At 32.2% G+C, this 23,772-nt stretch overlaps 1 protein-coding gene across 6 annotated transcripts in view; it reads left to right on the top strand.

Moving 5' to 3' along the window:
- Prosap (SH3 and multiple ankyrin repeat domains prosap) overlaps positions 1-23,772 on the top strand; it is a 172,164-nt gene that overhangs the window by 92,157 nt on the left and 56,235 nt on the right. For 4 of the 6 annotated variants that reach the window (XM_088270091.1, XM_088270094.1, XM_088270093.1 and 1 more), the window contains exon 3: positions 12,611-12,706. The gene's annotated coding sequence lies outside the window, so the exon portion shown is untranslated. Of the gene's footprint in view, positions 1-12,610; positions 12,707-19,537; positions 19,873-23,772 lie in introns of those variants that run through there. The other 2 variants (XM_088270092.1, XM_088270090.1) reach the window with 1 other exon arrangement.

Here is a 23,772-nt window from a genome sequence, read left to right as displayed (position 1 = left end):
TATAATTTACTGTGGATTTTGTGATAACCGTCCACTTGATTTTCGATTATTCGTTAAGATTATTGGTGTTTTTTATCAATTTTTTAAAAGAGAAATATTTGTTTTTATAATTTACAAAAATTCTTCACTTTCATACTATTTCTGTGAGCCTAAGCAGCTCATTATTAGAAAATGGTATCAAATTATGGTAGAGTGGGTTCGAGCCGAGAAACTTTGACTCAAGAGTCCGCGACACTAACCACGGGACCACAACCTGAGAATGATTGTTGATGTTGGATTAATGATGGAAAACTCAGTAAAACGATACAAATATATATTTGTACTGAAAATTTCACTAACTATTAAGTTATCTGAAGGTGTCCCATGAAATAAGAGATTGGGAAGGTAAGTATGTAAAAATATAGGCTAGCACTGTGAACAATTTGATAATAATAATACATTTATTTGATTCCTTTTGCAACTGGCGAGATTCTAACCAGAGACTCCAGTTTCGCAGTCGAGCGTCTACCTAACTTACCCGGTCTTTCTTCTAACTACCAATTCGTTAACTTTTCTTGTATCATAATTAATAAATACTTTTTAATTGAATAATTTTATGCACTGAACAGATGGTCATCGTCAATGCTAATATCAAAATGTTAACGTCTTCATTAATAAAAAATGAATAAAAAGCTGTAATTTAAAAATGATGATAGGCGTACTGGAAGCCTTTATATTTAACTAATGCGTTACCTGTTAAAATAATAATAGGAATACCGTTTCGATTTGCACTACTTTGCATACAGGGTGTAAGAAAATATTACAAAGAATTATAAAATAATATATAAACTACAAGGACATCAGGTAGACTGGTAATGATAGTACTAAACATTATTCTTTTATAGACATCGAATTGACTTTTATACATTTTAATTTATATATTTTAAGTTGAGATTGCTTTGCAGATTGATCAATCAATTTAATAATTTCATTAATGTTTTTTATATTTAGTTATTTTTACATTTTTTTTACAAAAACTTTAATAATGTTAGTACATATCTCATCGAGATTTTTGTCTATCGGTTTCGAGACGTACCCGTCTCTTCGTCAGGACAATCACTACAACAGCATGCAGACAATACTACACGTCACTACCACAACACTATTCTCATACTTACTTGACATTTTGTGTAAACAAAAACATCAGCGAGTGGGTTATATAATAACATTTTTGTTAAAAAAAGTAAGAATTTAATTATTTATTCTACGGGTAATATTAATTTTGAAGAGAAGTCCATATATCGGTAGTGTAAAGGCAAAGGGGTATATCTGTCTCAGACCAAATTTTACAGGAGAGCAAAAACAAACTTATGAAATCAAATAACTCATTTGTTTTATGTATTTTTATATGTACATATCTTCATAAAACTAAATTAGTATTGCAACTACAGCTATATCCTTTTGTCAGATTATGGAATACACTGTTTTGGACATTTTGTAGAACAAACTTAGAAAATGAAAAATTTGATTGATATACCCCTTTGCCATTACACTACCGATATACGATATATGGTGTGACATGTTGTCGCTGAATACCAAACATGTAAAAAAATTGCGAATTTTGGAATCATTTTAATTTTTTCGTAATCTTGTACATCTTGTCTGCGATAGTGAAAAATCGCTCGCTTTTCATGTTGAAAACGAGATAGATAGATTTTCATGAAACTCGGATTTCATAGCCATCCACCGCAACTAAGATCTTCTGGACTCGGTAAACTTCGGGTTTTAGGTAAATATCCCCCGGGTGTCGTGGAAATGCTTCAAACGGCTTATAGCATTTCTGCCAAGTTGGTAAGGCCATTATATTATGATGTATAATTCACATATTTCAGGTTGTCGGATTACCCGTGTGTCTTTACATAATATTTACTCCGGGCGATATTACGCCGCGGCGAGTTGCAAGCAAAGCAATGCAAGTACCTACCGATATGAGATACGATTATCCGTACTTTTGTCTCATTCATGTCCAGTTCAGTTTTATAGCTTTGTCTTATTATACTCCTCCGTTTATGGAATGTTTTGAAATTCTCGTTCATGGTTTAAATCAGTGTTCCGCAAACTTTTTCTGTTCAAGGTACACCTGACAAATAAAGAAATTTTTGAGGTACCTACACCAAAGAAAAAAATTAGTTTTTTTTAAATTGATTTATTTTTAAAATTAATACAATCTGAAAACATATCGTCGTCATACAGGAGAAAGTGACCAAGTGCATTGTTTTACAGAAACGTGATCATTGACTATTTGATATCTTACTAGCTTAATATTGGCCTTTAAAAATCCCAAAGGATTTTAAACTTGGAAGTATAATATATTGACTAGTTAAAAATGACTAACTGCATTGGTGTTTATTTTCTTGCCAAGCAATAGTGACTTAAATGGCCCTCCTGAACATTTTACGTTTTGGTAGTTGGTCACTTTCTCCTGTACGACTACGATATGATGTTCGAAAGTGGAGACTGACCGGAGCTTCGTCGTAACATAACGACGTAACATTGCCCGCGGCGAGCATCGCCGAGCATCCGAAACTATGGATGGTGCGTTCGGCTCGGTGTACTGACTGTCTGAATGCTCGCATCGTAACGTATTACGTTGCGACGAAATGCTCCGGTCAGTCTCACCTTAATGCGAATTGTGAGCCTACTTAACTGAGCACAGGTGATAAAAATTCGCAGCAATTGTTGATAAGGCTGCTCTCACCTCTATTAATCGTCTTCAGGCGTTCTCTTTTTTTATTTAATAGTAGTCAGAGTCAAAAATTTCAATTCCCAAGCTCTTCGTGCAACAAAGCACCCCGTTTGCATAAATTTCAGCTATTTTTAGGTGTGTTATCTGATTTATTTTGTCCGCCTCCGTAGTGTAATGGTCAGCACACTCGGCTATCGTTCTGGAGGTCCCGGGTTCGATTCCCAGGGGGGGTCAAATAAATATAAGTGATATTTTCACTCTCATATTTATTCAATATTACCCTGGACTGGTACCTAAAGCGGAGGGCTGATCACCTTTCCTTCGTGTGTTAACGATCAAGATAACACTGGGTATGTATAATGCAGTGCCCTATGCACCATTGGGGTACGGATAAGGGTTCGAATTGAAATTGAATATCTATACAAAAGTAGACTTTTTTCCGCGACACACCAACTAATCACCACGGTACACCAGTGTGTCGCGGCACACACTTTGCGGAACACTGGTTTAAATTACCCGCCAATTGGGTTCCCCGGGGTTTTAATTGTGTGGTAACGCTGGCAACAAACTCGGTTTGATAAGTACCCGCTCGATCCGATCCATTTTTTCTTCTTCTTCTCTCCGATTTACAAGGCGGCGAGAGGGAACGAGACGGCTGTCGGAAAAATAGTGGCGGGAGATTAACCATTGACTGGTGTAATTATGGTTGATCCACGCCAATAACTGTTACGAGTCACCGCGAGTTATTGATTTCCGTCATGATTCTGGCCGCTGAATGGACCGGCTATGAATTATGCCAATTAGATATCAATTCTAAATTGGTCCGTTTAAAAATTTTTCTTTAAGTATTCATATACATATCTGGTCAAGCGGAAACTCGAAGGCTATCAAAACGTACATTTTTAGATACTTTTTATTTATTTATTTGTATATTTGTCTGCCACCGTTAAATGCGGTAAAATTGACCGCCTTCGTAGTGTATGGTCAGCACGCTCGGCTATCGTACTGGAGGTCCCGGGTTCGATTCCCAGGGGGGGTCAAATAAATACAAGTGATTTTTTCACTCTAATATTTATTCAATATTACCCTGGACTGGTACCTGAAGCGGGGGGTTGACCACCTTTCCTTCACGTGTAACGATCAAGATAACACTGCGTTTATATAAAATGATGCAGTGCCCTATGCACCATTGGGGTGCGGTTAAGGGAATAATAAATAATAAAAATTAAAAATAAATATTATATAATATAATAATAATAATAATAAAATTAAAATCATAGTTAACTTAGTGGTATGGTGATATAAAACTTTTCTTATCATTCATCGTTCCCTTTGTGTAATACCACTTGGAAAAATACTAATTCGTGACTATCGGTTTCGGAATAATCATTTCACCATCAGGTCGTTAAAATGAAATTGAGACGGTCTGACATTTATACAAAAATTATTTTGAAAGAAAAAAAAGATGGCAAATGGAATATCTTTTTTCTTTTTTATTGCTTTTTCAGAGTGGGGATAACTTCACTACATAAACCTAATAATAATAAATAAATAATGCTTGTATATTATTATATGCATAAGCTTTGAAGATAAGAATAATTAATGCTACGATATATAAAACATGGCGAGGATCGTGAACAGAAAAAAATAAAACGAAAAAGCTTAAAAAAATCTCATTTTCTTTCTTTTAAAATTGGTTTTGTATATTAATGTTTAATATTTACTCTACAATACCCTGGAAGAAAATAGCCTCATCACGATGTTAATTAGCATTGAGATGGAAGAAACATCTTTGTAGCTGACTCTTCATTTTAAATCACCTCATTTCATCGTGAAGCAAACTCGAGCGGAGAAACAATGAGAACATTGAGAATAATAATTGTTTAACTTTTTAATTGCCGGGTCCCTTCGTTAGTTTGTTACAATGCTTAAATTGCTCGTCTTATTTTTAATTAATTGTTTGTGTTTACAAAGATCACACGATCCGACAATTTTCCACGAAATATGATGGTCTTTTAAAAAATCGTCAAGTTAGCGAGGCCTATTTTGTACCCTTTTAACGTAACAACTTTATAATAGCTTGATAGTCAAAACATACTTAAATGTATAAATAAACTCAAATACGAATTAATAAATGCTATTAAAATGCACTTGGGGAAACCGGGGTTTAAAGAAAGATCCTATAAAACTACTATAAATCCTCTATTAATAATACAAAAATGTATTGTAAAAATTATCTTAAAAAAGCCTAGGATCTATCTATCAAATTTGATTTTCCAATAATTTAGTGCACCTACAATAGAATCGATTTTTAAAAGAGCATCAATTTTACGAATATTTAAAGAAAGGGAAACATTATTGACACATAATTTTAGAAATACAAGATCACAAAATAACTTAAAGACCCCAAAATATAATACTAGTGCAGCTCAAAACCACTATTCTTTTATAGGAATAAAACATTTTAATAAACTACCTGCAAGAATAAAAATATAATCAATCTAAAATCTTTCAAAAATGATTTACAAAAACATATAAGGCAAACTCCCGTTTGATTACCATTTATTATTTCTTATTTATATGTACAAACCCTGTAAGCGAACTCCCTCTCTAAACACGAGCAATCTGCTCTCTTAGTGAGGTAGCACGTAAAAAAATAATAATAATAGTAAAAATATGTAACTATGTTGATTATTATGATAAAATATGTAACTATGTTGATTACTATGTCGATTGTAACTATGTTGATTATTTTTGCCATACAATGTATCTTTGATTAAAAAAAAATAATTAAAAAAATATATATACTATAAAAAAATTTCGTTTACCTTTTTGGGCATGTATTGTGTTTATCCTAAATACTTTGCCCACTTACTAGTGCAGTGATCAGCGCATTTGGCTAACCGTGCTGGAGGTCCCAGGTTCGGGGGGTCAAAATAAATATGGGTGATTTTCACTCTAATGTTTATTCAATATCACTCTGGACTGGTACAAAAAGCGCAGAGCTAATCACCGTGCCTTCATGCATTTAATGATCAAGACAAAACTACGATGCAGTGCCCTATGCACCATCAGGTTCGGATAAAGTTTTGTGAAGAAGAAGAAGAAATGTGTTTAATACTATATATTCAATATGAAATGTGTAATGAACTTAAATACGTCGTATTAAAGAAAAACAAACTAAAGGAAAATTGACTAACCTTCCGCATAATTTCTTGCCGTTTGTTACATAATACTAATTGTAAGTTCGGAGCCTTGAAGTACCTCCGCTTATTACCTCGACTTCTCCCCTTCATTATTTTGATAAAGCTTCTAAACTTGTCTACGCCGAAAACTTTCATAATAAATTAGCACCCAAAGTTTTCGCTGATGTTCTAGTTCAGTAATTAATGCGTTGAGTAAGTGGGTATGCGAAGAATTTGCGTTTTTAGGGATCCAAGTTAGAGGCAAGGAAATTGGTAGCATACTCAAAGTTGGTTGCTTTATCTTGCTTAAATCAAGCAATTTTACCTTCTGGGCTTAAATGTTCAAAAAATGTATTTATATCACAAAGCATATTACCAATATTTAATCTTAATTCTAAAATTTTAAGAAAAAAAAACAATTGAAAATGAATGCACACAAGTTGAGTGGTTTTTTTCATACTTCTCTCTCTTTAACCCTTATCCGCACCCCAATGGTGCATAGGGCACTGCATCATATAAACGCAGTGTTATCGTGATCGTTAACACACGAAGGAAAGGTGATCAGCCCTCCGCTTCAGATACCAGTCCAGGGTAATATTGAATAAATATTAGAGTGAAAAAATCACTTATGTTTATTGATCCCCCTGGTAACCGAGTGTGCTGACATATGCTTAGTCTCTCTTGAGATATTTAAAATGTAGGTAAATACCATATATCTACACTAACAAAAAAAATAATTGCGATACAAAATTATAACAACAATAGCATCATTAAGTTGCGTAAATTGACTTCAAATTAGTTTCCGAAAAGTTGAACACCATCATTGTCACAAACAATATTTAGGAAAAACATTGTCAGAAAATTCATATTAATTCTAAGTATTGTTCACGTACATTTGTATTTAATAATGATAATAATAAATTTGGATAACTTAAATAGCGCCATTTTCGTAAAATACTACCTCAAGGGCGCTTCAAGTAATACCGGCTTAATTCTTTAATCTGAATGATTTATAGTTTAACGTTTTAATATAAGTATGGATTTTTATCATTATGAGTTCTGTTTCCCTTTCTTAACTCACATATATGATTTAACAGATATAATAAAATTGTAATTGTTATTAAGGGATATTAAACAGGTTTGAGAGTCAAAACTGTTAAGGATGCTGATTCGCGTACGTGAACCTCATTATGATTAATTGTGAAATTATATAATAATGATACATGGTTGCAGAAACATCCTTTCACTGGGTGACTGCCAAATAAAATAAAAAATAGAATGTCGTTCTAGTAGCACTTATGGTACCTATTTCATAATCAATATTGTAGTATTTTATTTTATTTACTGTATTCTATTTTGGCATTCAATTTGTGACATTACGAGAACGGTAACTATTTTGAACTCTTAGGAAAATTTAAAAATCACAATACATAATTATTATTCTTATTTGATGGTTTTAGGTCCCTTAAGATTGTTCCACCCAATTATAATACATAGGCAGGGGCGTGCCTTTCATGTAGGCAGAAAATCAGTGCCTATCATCTTGACTTACCCGCGTGACATATAAAAACGCAACCTGTACCTACCCTGCCTTACTAAGTAATACCAGCTTATCTTACAACCACGTTTGAAAAAATACATTTTGATTATCAAATCTTTGTCCTACCAGATATAATCGGTAAGATTTTCTGTTGTATTAGTATTGAACTTGATAACAAATAAAGGGTTTTGCTTACACCGTGTACCAGCTGCCTCTCATTGTTAACGACTTTGAAACGGTACAACAAAGGTCGACCACGACTTCAGATTGGATTATCTGGAAAAGAATGAATCCAATGATGGTCAGCTAAGAGTGAGGCGTGTAATTATAGGTCAGGTCGGTAGCCATTATTTGGTAGCGTGCACGTTGTACAATGTATAGAGAACAGTTATTCCTAATGAAAATGCCCGCCAATCGACGGAAACGCCTGATTACTGCTCCTCCGAAGGAAATCGTACTGAGGAGATTATTGCCATGGCGCTTGGGCTTCTGATACTCTCTACGTAGTTAATTACACTTTTTGTGTATCACAGACATTCAATGTTCTACAATAATAAGATTCCAATTTATTTTATTAGTTGTTTCGGCATTAACTTTGTGGTAAGACATGTTACAATGATTAAATAATACACTTGTTTTTATACCACTTGAGTTTTATTAAAGACTACTAGGTTTTTACTACTACAGTTTTTATTCAGACCTGAATGATGGAAGTTTAGCTTCTGAAACTAGTAGTCTTTAATAAAACTCAAGTGGTATAAAAACAAGTGTTTTATTCCAATTTAGTTCTACGAAAGTAGGTATCTATGTACACGACGTGCACAGAGAATAGGGTAATAGGGTAGGCAGTAGAGATAGGCAGTAAGGTTTTTGTTTTAGATGAGAATTGCTGAATTGAATTATTATTTACCTTGCTTATTATGTACGAGGTTTATAGATCATTTAGTGGATTTTTGTTTCTTCTAGCTAAACAAATATGTTTTTATTTGAATCTGTGTTGGGAACAGGATCGATAATCTAGTGTGGGCCAATCAGGCACTTCTCAGCATTTGCTCATTGCTAGGTAGTAAGGTAAGCTAGGTACTACTTACTAGGGTAGCCAGTCGATGTAGGTAGTAAGGTAAGTTGGTACTACTTAGTAAGGCAGGGTAGGTATTGGTTGCGTTTTTATACGTCACGCGGGTAAGTTAAGATAGGCACTGCTTTTCTGCTTATATGTAAGGCACGCCCCTGCCTATGTATAATTATTAGGTAGAACAATCTTAAGGGATCTAAACCATCAAATAAGAATAATAATTATGTATTGTAATTTTTCAATTTTCCTAAGAGTTCAAAATAGTTACCGTTCTCGTAATTTCACAAACAAACAAAAAAATCTCTTTAAATATTATTACCGAAAATATGCAATTGGACTGAAATTTTATCAATTGAATTAAAATATACTATATATTGATTTCACATATAATTTGTGGAATAACATGATGTAATTTGAATATAAAAATCAAACACTTGTAGCAGACATTTTTTTGGGCTTACTTATATAAAAATGACTAGTTTCGAGAACTATACATAGATGTTCTCATCAACACGTGAAAAAACAAGCTTAAAGTTTGTATTTTCTCACCAAGTGTTGATGACAACATCTGTGATTCTCGAAACATACTATATAAGTGTTTTATTTATATATTTAATTGAAATGATAAAAATAGCGTTATTATTTGGTATTTATTTATGTCCTATTATATTATTTTTGTAACTTCTTAGGTAAACTTGGCCCATATAATTAGGTTACTTGTGATAAACATGTGTAGCTAGCATTCACAACGTTTCGAGTTCAATTCCCTTCAAAATCAACATGAATACAGGTGTGTTTTTTCACAGTTTGAGAAAAATTACAATGGATATTAGTACTTCGATTCAACTGTTATTGCCATTATTAATAAGTATAAAAAAGTAATTCCAATAGCTATTGTATGAACCGTTAGCCGGAATAATTAGTACTATTTTCCTGCGATCGTGGTTAATTATCGCGAGACATTGTGGAATTGATAAATGGGTTCAATCCCATAAATATAAATAATGCTCGCATTCTGGACGGTTTTATTACAATATTATCTTTTAGATCTGATCTCTACCCTATGTCAGGTGTCGGCAACGTGTGGCCCGCGAGATGCTCTTTAAGCAATTTGTGTGGCTCTTTCTTTGTCAAATTCAAAATGACTTTTGTGATTTTTTAAAATCATTCTTTGCATATTCATTTTCAGATCGGTTGGGGAGGAGGGATGGTGTCGTTTAAGCACATAAGTATGACTCCTCATAAAACTTTTCTCTTGTTAAATGTAAACATTGCAAAGAAAACAACTTTTGAAAGACCACACTAGTTTCAAAACCATTTTCATGTTCAATATGCCAATAAAAGGCTCGATTGATAGCAATCATACCTATTTATACAATAGACAACCATTCTCATACTCGGAAAGTTAATAAACACACATGATTATATTAATTTGATAAAAATGTATATACTAGTATGCTTATTCATAGCGGACCATAACCATTTTCGTTTTCATAGTGTAAAAATTGGGTTCAGTGATGCCAGATTCCCGTGCGATCGGTCCCAAGGGGTGTAAAAATAATATTTTCAAACCCATATGACATCGAATTATTTTTCAATTTACGATCAATTTAATTTTTGCTTGTTACAAATTGGCTCCCCAAAAATTTCCAACCCGTTTGGCTCTTTTGGTCCATGAAGTTGCCGACCCCTGCCCTGGGTCGATGCACCAGTTCACCAGTTCACCAATGGTTTGAATGGAGCTGTTCACGTCGCTCCATCGGAGTCGGTATTGGGTAACGGGGGCAGTTAATGAAAAAAGTCATTTCAATTTAGGACCCCCATCACGGCGGAGCTTCCGGTAGGGCCATGGGATAAATTGGCGGGACTTAATGGCTGCTTCCACTTCCATGTGTGTGGGTGGATTCCACCAACTGAGAACCGAGCTTCGTGACACGACACAATTACTGCAATCGTCACTTTATTGTGTGATAAAACCTAACTTGCACAAGCGCGCATACACTACTAGTTACGAATATATCATGGGTGTACTAACAAAAAAACGATAACACGAAAATATGAAATTTTGACTTAATAAAGTTTTCAACGTTTTATAAGCTGGCGAAATCCACTAAGTAGTTTGTAATGTCATATTTATGTGGTTTTAAAAATAATTTGAACTTTAAGTTTAATATCGGGTATTTTATTCGGGCTAAAAGCTTTAAATAGCAGGGATTATTCAAACAGGGATTTTAGAGTTAACATTTTTTGCCATTATACCCACGGTATATCCCCACGTAGATATGCCAATATGAATGATTACAAACACCTTAAACAGTGCTTGAAAATGATGCGGAATGCATCGAAACACGTGTCACAATGAATTTTAAGAAATAGTGGCATTTACAATAGAACATAAATTAAAAATGGATAGATATTAACACCAATTGATGTTGGAAATATAAGCAGAGGAATATCGATGAAAACTTGACAGGATCAAGTACTTCATGTACAAGAAAGTGGACAGGTGATAAGAGTCGAAATAATCGACGGGTATATACAATATGAGGAGATGTATGAATGTTGAACAGGCGAAGAATGTTTGCAAAAAAGTGGTGTGGCGTTCTCTCGGCCTACCCATATGGGGAATCGGCGTATTGGTTGGTTTGTAAGTTACTTCCATAAGTATCCTATGATATCAATTAATCAATGATTATTAAGTAGTAATTAATTCTTCAAAACATATTGTATTTGATCTTGCGGAATCACTTTAGCCCCAAAAAATACAAGGTTGTATTATGAAAAAGAAAATCAAAAAGCTAAGCGATTTTGACAGTTGGTTTCCTATTTAAAAAACATTTTTTGCGGAATAAATAAAAGCATTATATATTTTGAAGTATTTGACCCCGAAAATAATAAATATTGATTATGCTAATTGCACTTGAAATAAACATTCGAAGTATGCGTCGATACACTTAATACATAATTTAATAATAATATGCAATACAAAAATGTGTTTTATATTTGTTCAGCAGGAAGGAAGTGTATGAGGCAATAACGTCAAAATTCTTTATTTACTCCACCTTGACACAATAATCAAAAAATGTATCTAAAAAAAAAAACAAAATGTATGCAATTATAACCATATATCGATCGATAGGGAATAAACAGTAATAACATCAAAAACAATAACATCCCACCTGCTGGTTACAAACATTTTTTTTAAATTCATGTTTAACTTGGTAAATACCGCTATTTCTTAAAATCATTTTCATTAGCATTTTCAAACATCGTATACGGTATTTAAAAATGACGCCCAATGCATCGAAACACGTATCACAATAGATTTTTAAAAATAGTGGTATTTACCAAGTAAAACTCAAACTAAACATGGATAGATTTTACTACAAAGTGACTGCCGAATCAATTAATGATATTTTATTTTCATTCGGTCTGAGTATGTGTGATGTGTTTTTCAAATTTACCTTCCAGAAGAGGCTTTAAAAATAGAGGCTTTGCGGGTTATGCCATTAAAATCTAAGTAAACGGATTTGTCGAATAGCGATAAAAGTTTACATTATACGATAACGAAACCCAAGTGGTGACTAAGGATAGAGAATGATTGAGGAAAGAGTCATAAACAAAGAGGTTATAAAAAGAGAAGATAAAGAACATTTCAAATAATACAAAACAAAATAGGTAATATGATAGCACATCCTGCTGCATTACGACTTCACTAAAACAATAATAGAGGAACTACATACAACAATGGGAAAAGAGCAGAAGGAAGACCAAGTAGAAGCTATCTGGAGCAACTAAAAATAAAGTCAGGCGTCGTGTCGTAAAAAGATCTAAAAACTAGTTTTGGACGAAAAAATCACGTTTTATGTTACTTCTTAGACAAAAAAATAATTTAAAAAAAATAAAAATAACAACTCCTACCCCTCTTCATCCTTCAGCATCCTAGGGACACAATTCTAAACTTTAGACATAGCCTCACACACTTAGGTGTTTGAAAATTATGTGGATGCATCGAAATACGTGTCACTATTGATTTAAAAAAATATGTGATTTGTAATAATTTTATTATTTATTTTTTGTTGCAGGCAGTTGGACCGGCTTTCAGTTGAACTCCATTAAACCATCAGGGAGCCCTCTGGGCTCGCAACTTGGGAGCTGCCCTAAATACAAAAATGTCATAGGTAAGATATAATAGTTTCATAAATTAATTCGGCAGTCACTATGTGGCAAAATCTTTCCATTTTTAATCTAAGTTTTACTAAGTAAATACCGCTATTTCAGATTTAATCGGTTGGCTGATATAATTCTACTTTTTTCTACTTACTTTTACTTTATTCCTCTTAGGAGAGAATCATTAATAATCCAAATCCAGAATATCGTAACTCTAACTTACCCCTTGCGTTATTCGCCATCTTAAATTATACACTTTGAAGATATTTGTTTGACTTTTTTTTCGTACCAATTAAATGGTATTTTTCTTGTTTAACCCTGGAATACTAAACTATCATAAAAAATACGTCGGCAAAATGACGATTCCAGGAAAAAACAATGTTCGCGTCGTTCCCGCGCCCCCAGCTTCACTGTACTTTCCTAATGTATTTCCCTTTTTTTTTCATTATTACGTAACCTCTTAAACTCAAAGAATGTTACTTTTGATGCCAAAATAATAAATGTTTTTGATTATCTTATTTGTTCTCGTTTTATTTCTCTGTCGTATTTTTTAGGAATGTTAAGTAACAACGCCATTCGTAGGATAGTTTAGTAATCTAGAGTTAGTCAGATTTTTTAAATCACCGATTTTATTCTAACATTTTATGATTTATATATGAAAACAAGATATATAGCATTGACCACATATGTAATTTATTTATTTATAAGATATTTAGTATGTATGGTGTTATTGCGAAAAGGTCACGGCACTCTCTTCGTTTAGCAACACCTCGTCTCAGGCTCTTTGACCTGAAACCGCATCAGAAGTTCCATCCAAGAATTGATCTCACGAACTCGGTCATTTAAAGGACAGGCCCCACATTTTGTTATCAAGAACCCTTTTATAACTTTACACCACTTATAACTTAACATAACCCCGTTTGCTAAAAGCAAATCCCTTTTTATATGGAAACGTACCGTTTATCATGCGACTTCACGTTTTGATATTCTTAAAACAACATTCCATTTTATATATTGTAGGTGTACAGCTGTCCAAACTTAAAACACAGTAAGGGACTATTTTTGCATTTTTGGACCAAGTAGATTCTACTTCAAACACTAGTCCAAAAATGCAAAACTGGCAAATTACACTAAGTAGTTTGAAAATATATATGTATGTGGTTTTAAAAGTAAATTCAACTGTAGGTTTCAATGCGGGTATTTTATTCAGGCTATAATCTTTAAATAACTGAGAGTATAAAAAATAGGGATTTTAGAGTTAACGTTTTTTGCCAGTATACCCACGATATGATACACAAACCCAAGAAAAAAGTATCGGATATACAATATAACTGTTGGCGAAATATCTCACGAATCATTATGTTCTCTTTACGATGAAAATATGTAGGTACTCAATTTTACTTTTCAGTACCTACGTCAGAAATTAGGTCTAGGAATAGGTGGACATTGTGTTATTTATTAATAATTAAGAAATCTCGTATTAATATATACGGGTATATGTGGCATTGGAATATGACTTGTAATGTGTGTAAAAAATATAAGTGATTTTTTCACTCTAATATTTATTCAATATTATCCTCGACTAGTACCTGAGGCGGAGGGCTGATCACCAATACTTCATGTGTTAACGATCAATATAACACTGCGTTTATGTGATGCAGTGCCTTATGCACCATTGGGGTGCGGATAAGGGTTTGAACATGTGTGTAAAACTGTTATTACTTTTACAAGCTTTCATTTAAAATTCTATTCAAAACTTTCCCGTCGGTCATTACACCTAGTCAAGCTCATCAAGATTGGATTCATTTATTTATATATTTGGCGTTTTATTTGTTTAAATCCATTTTAATTTATATGTTAAATGTTAAAATCAAACATTGATTTTTAGTCTACTAAATTGTATTTTATTGTTAAAAAGACATTAGTTTGAAAATGCCATAACACGGTGAAACAGTTATCACAAATTTTATGTTTACCTGTTATAAACAATAAAATACAATTTAGTAGACTCTTAAAATCAGTGTTTGATTTTAACATTTAATAAATAAAGTTTAAAAAAAGATTTCATTCGTTACCTACCTTCACCTTTTCGCTTCCTACCGAATCTCTGTACAACTCTTCGAATTCTGAACTGGTGTTTTTATCTCCCTTATCGTATGTTCCTAGTAACACTCGACAATACACCGGGTCACCTAAAAACTGCTTACTGCTACTATAATAATAATTTCTAAACATATAATCTTAGTTCTATTTGTGTTCCCTTCTGTTAATTCCTATGTCCGACATTATATCATTCCGTCACGCAATAATTAATACTTCTTTACCAGATAATCATCTTTCATGTTGCGTTGTGTCGACATCGCCATCATCTGCTCAGAGTTAATGGTTACTGTGGTAATATTATTTTAATTTAAAGATCACACAGAGGCGTGGATTTTTTAAACACTTTAATGTCTTGTATGGCCATTAGAATATATTATTATCTCGCGCTAAAATCTAACCTTTTCATATTGGTAATGTAATTAATACATAATCGCAGGTATACATAGGCTGGCCCTTCTGGTCAATATTGGTCATCTACTCGGACTTCTAGTGGTTAATGTTTTACTGTGATATCGTTCATTTTCTACTTGCAGTTTTTTTACACGCTTTTTATTCCTTTATTAGTATGAACAAGTCTAATTGCCCCGTACTTTTAAAATTTATATTGAATTTATTTGTTGTAATTTTCGCAGTGGTTGTTCATTATATTATATTGGCAAATATTTTTTATTAAATTTAATTTGATTTTTTACTATCTTTAAATACATATTTTACCTGTGAAATTAAATAGAAAATTTCGAAAAAATATTATGTTTTAAAAATTAAAGATAGTATTATGTAAGGTTTATACAAACATAATAAATAACAAAAAATATGTAGGAAAAATATAGGTTAAAAATTAAGGTTGATGCAATATGCATAGAATAATAATACGTATATAGAAAATATACAGTACATTAAGTAGCAAATATGACATTAAACTAACTCACTATCACGCCGCTTCCCCGCAGGGGTAGGCAGAGAGAATAGAACGCCACACCACTCTGTCCTTGCAAACATTCTTCGCCTCTTCCACGTTCATGCATCTCCTGATACATACCCGACAATTGTTTCGACTCCTAACCTGACCACTTTCAAGTATTTGGCATACTTGATCGTGACAATAATATAGTAAAAATACAAATAAATTGTTATACAAAATACTAATAAAGAGGTATACTTCGTACACCCTCAAAGTAGCACAGTAAAAACAGAATAATTGTATTAAATATACAAGACTTAAAGGAGGGTATAATAAAATTAAAAAAAAAAAACAAGAAAAAAAGTGGTAAAACGTGTGTTTCGTTTGGTTAATATGATAAAAAAAATAGAAAGATTTTTTTAATCGCTTTATTTAAAACCCAAGTTTACAGTAATACTTTCAACTATAATAAGTTCATGAAATTGATAATTATTCTATTTAGTTTAGTTCACATACAAAAACAAATCGAAATTTTCTCCATGTTTCTGCGGGACTATAGCTTTCAAATTGGCACCGTAGAACGGGGTTACTTGAACTTTGATGTGTTACTTAAGCCCAGTACAAAAAAAAATGTTTAGATCGTGGTATCCATCGAAGTATCGTGACAATAAGTGTCACTTGTCAGGGAAACAATGAATCATATCGATACGTTCATTATTGTAGACCAAATACAGATTTATTTATTTTTTTGTACTGGATTCAAGTAATACATCAAAGTTCAAGTAGCCTCGTTCTACGGTACCCAAAAAAATTGTGAAGTTAGTAAGAGGCTTAGCATAAATACAAAATGTAAAATATAATAGTGCCGTTGATTCTACTCCAGTTAATGAGTAATTTGACATAATTATAAACACGGTTATCATTAATTGCCACATCATGCAAAATGATTGCTCCACAAGGTCTCGTCTGTCATTGTTTTTACCTCGACTATAATTTGTAATTTCTCGTTTACATCATACCTGTTATGTATTCGCCTCCTTCCTTACGTCAGATGGGTGTTGCAGAGTGCACAAGAACTAATGTATCTATTTAATCGAAATTAGTATATCATAACTGTATTGAAATCATTACTCCTTGATTATACCCTGAAGCAACACTTAATATCTGGTAGTCACACCTTTCGTACTAATGTTACTAGAAATATAATGGTAACTTAATAGAAAACCATTAATTTTTAGTTATTTAAACTCCAACTTTGTTGCTTATAAGCCAGGATTTTTTTAAATATGAGTACCGAGTCCCGAATCTGGGTTCATAATAAATGGTTTGAGGGAAGCGAAGGGAGGATAAGCTTGATATTTTAGTTAAATATACTCGTATTTGAATTCCTAATGTAATGGATACATTAATATTTCAACAATAACGTAATGATTAATAAATGCATGACGCATGTCAATAGCAGATATAAAGAATACAAATAACTTTATGAACAGAAAGAATACTTATCGCTTAAAAAAATTAAACAGTTGTGTAATATCACTGAATAAGTTTTATTTCATTACACACGACTAGTTTCGAAAACTACGGATATTTTCTTCTACAGGTGAATAGTTATAATTGCCTGAATAATTTTTTTGCCCGTTAGTTTTACTATTCACCCGTAGATGAAAACATCTGTAGTTTTTTAAACTAGCCGTGTCTAATGGAAAAAACTGAACTTTTTTTTTAAATAATCAAGCTTTCATTCCACAAAGTTAATGCCGAATCAATAAATAATATAAAAATAAGAAGAAAAAAAATGTCCTGAATTTGAATGCATACAATGAGGTTTTTCCATACACCATGTTTTCCTTATAACATGTTGACCATATAATAAAGTTTTTCCAAATAACATTTTGACGTTATAATTCACCAACTGGATTTAAAATGATTTTTTAGAGGCCACAGGAAAACGTTTGTAAAATTTTGGTTCGAACGATATATGTTAGTAAATTATCACCTTTATGTTTGATTTTTGTATTAATGCCATATGGTACAAAATTCGGCATTTATTCAATTATATTCACGTACATTTTCGTTACTCTGCGGTAGGTAGTGTAATGGGTGATAAGCTAATAGTGAAAGATCGGAAAAAAAGTCGTGGCATAGTGCGGTGCTTTTCGCATTAGTTTCGACTAATCACGAAAAGGCCAAGCACATTATTTTCGACAACAACAAAAATACGTGAAAGTAGATGTAGGCATCTGGGTAATTTTTTATGGATAAAAACTTCCGGTCACGCGTGGATTTTTTTGTATCACGAGAATTACATACCTTTGGTTTTCATTAAAACGCGTATTTTCTGAATTAATGTGGTTTTAACATATAGCGCACTCCTTTCAAGAACGTCGTAAATCAAAAATCGACAATTTTCAGTTCTTATGTTTTCGGAATGCCCTGAAAATGTACTATATCTCAGCAAAAGAGGCATATTTTTAACTTAATATTTACCCGGTACACGGCAGAAAGTGTTGTTTTTGCATTTTGAAGAAAAGGTATTGTTTAACTATTTTTTTAAATATACTTACTAAAAAAATTAAATGGAGAAAAAACCTTCAGGTTTTACCTAAAAAGATCTGTTGCACAGTATAAAGTTTAATAAATGGCTTGATATTTATTTTTAATAAATTGTATTATATTTTTTAACTTTAAAAACGTTCTTCTGAAAAATCAAGTGATTTATCAGTTTGATTTATGACGTTCTTGAAAGGAGTGAGCGATATACTGGTCAGGTTTTACAATTTATTTGGAGGAATAACCCTTCAAAGCTTTTAGAAGCTTGTCTGTGGGTAGGATAGTAAAGTTAGGAAAGGTCGATGTGAAAAATACACCATAAACACCCAGGCTAAGTGTAAATAAATCTATCTTCAATTTATGTTGAAATTGGCGGGATTCGAACCCACGACGTAATACAATCGTGCGTCTACCTAACTACACCACGACAGTTGTCGTAGATAGGTAGGATACGTTTACGGGGAAAAAATCGAGGTTGCAATACCCTACAATATTTAATTTTCCATTTTTAAAATATAAAACATTAAAATCAAATATAAAAATTGATATAAAACATTAGACTCTTCAAAGATCTATCAAATAAAAGTCACTTCTATGAAATAGAAATATGTAATATTTTATGTTAGTTAAAATAACCAATGTGTAACAAATAATCATTAAACATAGTACACAGTAGTAAATGTATATTTTTAAATATAGTGTATACTAATTTAATCATATTCATTTGTGGCCATTACTTATTTCTCATCTTCCTAGCACACGAACATTTAAATATTTTTGTTATGTACATTTTATTAATTTCGTTTTATCCGACATTTTAATCAAGCATTATCATCTTGCACAAATGTTGATAAATATGTACTTATCATCATGCAATTATTACACACATACTTTTAAGCTTTGTATCATCTCATTATAATTATCCAGATATGTACCTATGCTTTGTACGTTAAGCTTGTACTTATTTTTATCACCGTTTCATTATTTGTATTATAAACAAAGCCACTGTTCAAGTGATAAACACTTGATGTTTACAACTCCATCAAATGGGCTTCAACTGTCGCGCGTGATAATGCGTTATCTAGTGATCTATGAAGCCCTTTAAGTAAATTATTCAGTATATAGGCGTATAATAAAAATGTTATAATCGTTATAAGAGTGACGGTAAGTCAACCCAGTGTTGGAATCACACGTTGATTAAATGTTACGTTTTGTTTATCTAATTTGCGTCGACTACGGACGCCGCTTATCTATGATTGTAGTTTGGTGCGAGCACAGGCCCTTCAGTGTTGGAAGCGGTTCCCGCCCGATCGCACCTGCGCGGATTCACCCACTCCCACTTCCCCCCGCACATCGTCAATTTGTCATTTAGCGCTGGCCGCGTGGAATTCCGAACGTGCTGTCAAAAGCCGCGTAATATTTTTAATTCCGAATTTGAATATTCATAGCGACGGAATATTTTCAAACGTGTGAAGTGGTTTTTAAAATTATTTAATTGTTGATGTGGAATTAGTGTTGTGCCATTGTAATTTATCAGAATCGATATTTTTCGTTATGTTGGTTTGAAATACAATTGTATTTTTTAAAACATTACTTATACGCACATGGATCAAATAATGTGTAAGTTTGCTTACCTTTTTATCACTACTGTTTGTATGTACCTACCTATTATAATTTCATATTGATAAACATAATTTATCTTTATGTTAAAATAATGAACATAGATATTGGATTTAAATCCTTTGTTGAAATATTATGTACAAATGCGAACGCACTGTTCCTTTTCACTTACACGTATAGACTGACAAGTTAGCGATGGCCTCTTCAAATTAGGATGAGGTCAATGAGGGATAAAGTTTTTTTTATTATTTTTAAATATGACTTAATTTAACACTCAAATAAATCAATCGATGAAATATTTATTATTATATATATTTATTTGTACATATAATAATTATTTTTAATCGTCGTGCGTGTATTAACATTATTGAGATTTGATTATAATTGCAAAGATACACCTTGTTTGTTAAAAAACCCTTTTTAAATCAATGTTTAATTGATTTAATAAATTATTTTATTGTGTTCAAGTGAGTCATAGTGAAAATTAAATTTATCGTATGATGATATTTTTCTAATCATTATAATCTATTTCCTATAATTTTATATTTTTGTAAATCAGTTATCAGTACCTACTTTGTTTATCTTATTTTTTGCTAGCGGAATGAAATTTGTATTACTCGTTATAATTTGACCCTTATAAATTTGTGTATAAAAAATAAATTAAGATGTTTTAATCCAAATAAAACAACAAGTAAACTGCAATATAAATGTCTTTTAAACTTTTAAAGTCTATTATTTTATAATTATAAACTTTTTAAGTAAAATAACTAACAGATTGTAAAATAAAAACGTACAGTAAATTTTAAAAGAATAAATAAAACGCTAAATTTGTTTTTAACCATTTTTTTACTAAATTTCCAACCGGTTACGACAAATACCTTGTCTTTTTCAGAGATTGCTTTGATAGGTTTTAATGAAAATTTGGGTCCCAAATGTTGCAATAAAAATTAGCAACATAAGTGTATAAATAATAATACTGGTGTCAGTACCTACCTATCTACCCTACAAAATAAGGTACCTGCGTACTACGTACCTTCTCATTAAGCCGTAAAATGCAAAGATAAATACAGAACACCATTTTTTATTATTTGATAAAAATTATTTGATTTTATTAAATTTATTTGATTTTAAGAAATAGCGGTATTTACTAAGTAAAATTTTAATTAAAACTGGATAGGTTTTACCACAAAGTGACTGCCGAATCAATTAATGATAAAATTAAACATGCTGGTAATTAGCAATATTATTTCTTACTACCATACTGTTATCATCAGCGGGGATTTACATTTTATATTAAGTATGATCAAATGAAAATATCTCATTTTTAATTTCCTAATCTACAATTTATTATCTCCAATAAAACATCGATAATTCCTTTTGTTTTTGATTAAACAAATACACAGCTTTTAGATTAGCGGTATTCTAATATTTTATTGTTTTGATAAGCACATTTTTTATTTAAAATATCAAAGACATAACACGTGTATTTTATCAAATGTGTTGATTAATTGATCTTATACATTATAAAGTATATCATAATATTGATGACAGAAACACTCGTGTTAAGTAGTTTTTTTATTTATTATTTTATAAGTTGAATTTACAAGTTATATTAAAAGCTTATTCGTGTAAATATTATCAGATTTTATGTAGCACTTGAAATCACTAACCTACCTCAGCAGTTAGAAATCTAATATGCATTATGTAATCAACCCTGTCGGTATTTAATAAAAATGCAAAACATTAATATTAAATACGAATGAAATAAATATAAAACCAATTAAAATCTTTTTAATGATAAATGATATGTAATGTTCATCCCTTATAACAAAATAATTGTTTGTATAAATATTCACCAATTGTTTTAACAATCTTAAGGATTAATTTTTAACCTGACGACAAAAAATGACCACGAGATTAGTACCATTGTTTCCATATAATAATAATAATAAATCCCTTACCTCACCCCAATGGTGCATAGGGCACTGCTTCATATAAACGCAGTGTTATCTCGATCGATTACACATGAAGAAAAGGTGATCAGCCTTCCACTTCAGGTACCAGTCCAGTGTAATATTGAATAAATATTAGAATGAAAAAATCACTTATATTTATTGAATCCCCTGGGAATCGAACCCGGGACCTCCAGAACGGTAGGCGAGCATGCTGACCATTACACTACGGAGGCGAACAAAATATATAATATTGATAAAAAATAAAATAGGAAGATATAATAGAATATTTTGAGCAGGCAGACCATAGACAATATGTTAGAACAGTTATCTCAATTAGGTAAGTACTGTCACAAATTATTTATAATAATTTCGTAAAATTTAAGGAATTAAAAGTGATTTTAATGAGTCCTGCGGGACGTCACTTATTAGGAAAAAATAATGATTTTTAAGTATATAAGGGTAGGATACAGGGGGCGAGGAACCGGTTAATATTCTCTCTATTCGTTGCAAAGTTCATTTTTTTACAAAATCACAGTAAACCGCCAATACTCTGATGATAGTTTTACAGCAGTCAGGCAGATGTGAGGGCTAGTCGCCAAGTATATTTGAAATCGTGCTAGTTAAATGTAGGCACCAAATTTGTTATTAGTTAAATACCAATTTTTAAGACTTCGACCGTGTTGCTTTAAAAAATAAATGTGATAGTATTTTTGTTCATCTTCTCCAAAATTTAATTAATTAATTACAAAAGGTGTACTCATCTCAGAATACCTGAAAAATTCTATGTGGAAAAACCGTGGCAAAATTAAAATATATTAATAAAACTTGTGTGCGACTCAACATGATACTGTATATGGGATCGAATGCAGAGCGGACACCGCAGTAACAAAAAAACGCGCTAAGAGTGTCACAAATGAAGACTCTAAGGAGCATATCTGGCAAGAGTCTACAGGATAAGAGAAATATGCGAGATCGTAGATGTCATTAGGTGGGGAAGGCAACGAAGAAGACAATGAAATACGCATATAAGAAGAATGGAACCATACAGACTCCCCCACATTGCATTGCACGGCCAACCCCAAGGTAGATGACTCCCGGGCAGACCATCAAAGAGATGGATTGACAACTGGGAATCAACATCGCAGGAGGCTAATCCCTCTTAAAAACAGGCCACAATGCCTACACCAAGATAATTGAATTTTTATGTTAAATAGCGACTGGGTTTTATTTGAGTTGTATAAAAATAAACCTGTATTATTTGCTTTATACTTGTAAGTAAGCCGAAACTACTTGAACTATCAACACAGCGCTATTCACTCTTCCTCAAAAAAATGATCAATACGACAATATGCTTTATTCCTACAAGCACTCGTGTTCGGATTCACAATATATGAGAACTGTAATTCCCACTACTGTACTGTTACAGCCGTTCACACTTAGTGGAGCAGAGTTTAATTGTTCCCTCGACTGTGCTTGTAAGTGATATCCGCAGATCACGACTCTTGCCCGTGACATTGACTGCGGCGACAGCATCTGTGCCGCAATGAAAATAATTGTCCTGTGCAATATTGGCGGTAATGTGCGTGCCCACAGCGAAATAACACAACCGGGTAAGGTAACAGATCGTATTACCGACGTCTTTTGAGCGAACAAATGGTTTCAAGTTTTAATCCAATTGGCTATGTGCATTCATTTTTCTAGGTAACATGAATCGAGTAACTCGAAACTAATAACTTGATACTTTGTAGATTGGTTGTAACACTGAGCGCCCTTGAAGTAGAATTTTACGAAAATAGCGCTATATAACTTATGTAAAATCATTTTAATATATACCAGAAACTTAAATTAACCTAAAGGTAAAATAGTGACAAAGATAATGCACTCAATTTGAAATAATCAAATATTTCAAAATGAGCGCCTGCCATATCGAATACATATGTAATTA

Source organism: Brachycentrus maculatus, unplaced genomic scaffold, assembly GCF_059751285.1.
Source record: "Brachycentrus maculatus isolate JH-2025_06_01 unplaced genomic scaffold, ASM5975128v1 h1tg000370l, whole genome shotgun sequence".
In the NCBI taxonomy this organism is placed as follows: domain Eukaryota; kingdom Metazoa; phylum Arthropoda; class Insecta; order Trichoptera; family Brachycentridae; genus Brachycentrus; species Brachycentrus maculatus.
Note: the sequence above shows the minus strand (reverse complement) of the source record. Positions and strands in the feature narration are given on the sequence as shown.